The following is a 2,353-nucleotide window of genomic DNA, read 5'->3' as shown; positions in this document are numbered from 1 at the left end:
TCTCTTTTTTTTTTTTTTCCTCTTTTTAAGTTTTGGAGAGCTTTACAAAAGAAAGAAGCAAAAGAGACAACCCAGGCATCTGAGAGAGCAATAATAAAACTGGGAGGCAGCTGAAAAAAAAATAATCACATGAATTAGGCAAGATTCATAGCTAYGGAGAGAGAACGTGGCTGCACTGACACGAACAATCTCAGAAATGTGTGCAGATACGCATTTTTCTCTTATATTGCCATTCACAGCAGCARCACTGCTAAAGGAATCCCCTGACTTTCCACTGACACAGTGCAATCCTCTTTCTCTCCTACTACCAAATACATTTATACCTAAATCATAGAATTTATTGCTCTATATTTCACTTTCTGACACATAGTCATGGCTGACTCCCAGAGTCACTTCTTCTCTCAGCAAAAACCATATTAATATCCCTGCAAGTGAATATCTAGTGAATTCATTATAAGAGGAAATGGTTAGACATATACAAACCTCAGAGCAATTTAATCCGTGCATCAAAATACTTACAGTGCTGAATAAATTGAAAATGGAAAGTGTGATACAGATCTGTGTTTGGAGTAGAAGCAAAGGAAGTCACTCAAGTAGTTTTGCTATGACAAATTAAAGTACTTAAGATTTCTTAATTCAAAGCTATAAAAAAAAAATTCTTCCTGTGGGCACTGCAAGGCAGTACATTTTTTTATAATTATAATAAACAGCTTGAAATTCTATCAAATTAGATTTAATTTTGGGTTGTTTTGTCATTAGGTTGTTTTTTTTCCCCCAATTAAATTAGAAATGCAATGCATTGAAGGGAAGACAATATGTCCAGGCGTCAGTGAAGCAGCAGAGAGATGCAAAGATCTTTTTTCAGAAGTGGGATGGAGCAGCTATCCTGAAGCAATCTTAATTTACTCGTTTTGGAAATGCTAAGAATTTCCAGTTTATCACAGAATCCAAAGGAAATCTGCTAGGATTGAGTTTAATATATAAATGAGGAAAATACATTACAAGATTTAAAACTTTAAACTGTCATGGTTGAAATAGTTTTGCATTTATAAAATATCCTCAAGAACAATACAGCTGAGTCTCTCATTGTGACTTTCYGACTTTCTCTGCTCCACTAAGAGCAGCTTTAATGCTCTTTTTGATTTTTTTTTTTCCAATTAATCAGAAATTGTCCTTTCTGTAGCCTGAGGCAGCATTTACTGCCCTTCTAGGTGGTACAGCATTGTTAGTGCAGATATYATGGTGCCCAAATTTTGTGTCATCCAGCAAGGATGCTGTCAGCACTGTGGAGCTTGGGTTTATTTTTAGTGTGGTAAATTAGTGTTTCACATGAAGGCAAATCCCAAAGCAGGGGGTCTGCAGCACTCAGGGAATTCAGGCTCAGCAATCCCAGGAGTCTGGAATCAGCAGAGCCAGCCTCACCTCACGCCTGTGCTTTAATCGGGGCACAGGGAGAAGGAGCCTTCTCCTGCTGTTCCCTCACTGCTAAACCCTGCTCCCAGAACCCAAACCATGGCAGTAATTCAGTGCCAGAAGTGGCCCTGTTCCCTGAACCCAAACCACGGCAAAAACTCGGTGCCACGAGTATCAGTTGGCTCCCAGGGATGGAGCCCCTGTGCTGGAGCTGCCTGGTGACATCACAGGTGACATTACAGGTGACATTACAGGTGACACTACAGGTGACATTCCAGGTGACATTACAGGGGCACTGCACTTCCACCAGGACTCCCAGTGCCTGCTCATGTAAGAGAAAACTGACACCCATGTGTGCTTTGGTTCTATAACACAGTAAATAATCATAACTACAACAATTAAATAACACAGCCCTATTTCCAATGGTGTGCTGCCACTATCTTTAAGGATATCTGCTTGATATTTGCAAGTACTTAAAGCACTTTGAGGATTGGGTCTTGGTGCAGATCCACAGCYCTTTGAAAAGTGGTCAGACTGATGCTGAGCTCTCTGGATCCCCAGTGAGACTCAAACTCTTTCAAAAAATTTGATGCCAGATGAAAAACTGGTTCTGCCTGTAAGAAAATTCTATTGACAAACAAGCAGGGAAAAAAAAAAAAAAGAAAAGAAAAAAGTAGAAAGTATATGCACAGTAGAAGCACATCCTCCTGTCTGTCTTCCCTGTTTCTTTCAGAGAGCCCGAGCAATTTCTCGGTGCTCTGAGGTAACGGAGCCTCATCTTAATGCAGAAATGTGAATACAGCTGTAAATAGTGGGGGTGCATCCAGATCAACATTCTGGATCTGTATCAGTTCTGTTCTTTGTGGGCATTTTTAGCTAGTGAAAAATTATTCAACCATAAGTTCAAAGCAGCAGTTAATTTTGTGTTTTCAGTTGTTTG

Source organism: Malurus melanocephalus, unplaced genomic scaffold (assembly GCF_030028575.1).
Source record: "Malurus melanocephalus ecotype Western Australia unplaced genomic scaffold, MMel_1.1 scaffold_168, whole genome shotgun sequence".
NCBI lineage: Eukaryota > Metazoa > Chordata > Aves > Passeriformes > Maluridae > Malurus > Malurus melanocephalus.
The sequence above is the reverse complement of the archived record's forward strand: the minus strand, read 5'-3'. Positions refer to the sequence as shown.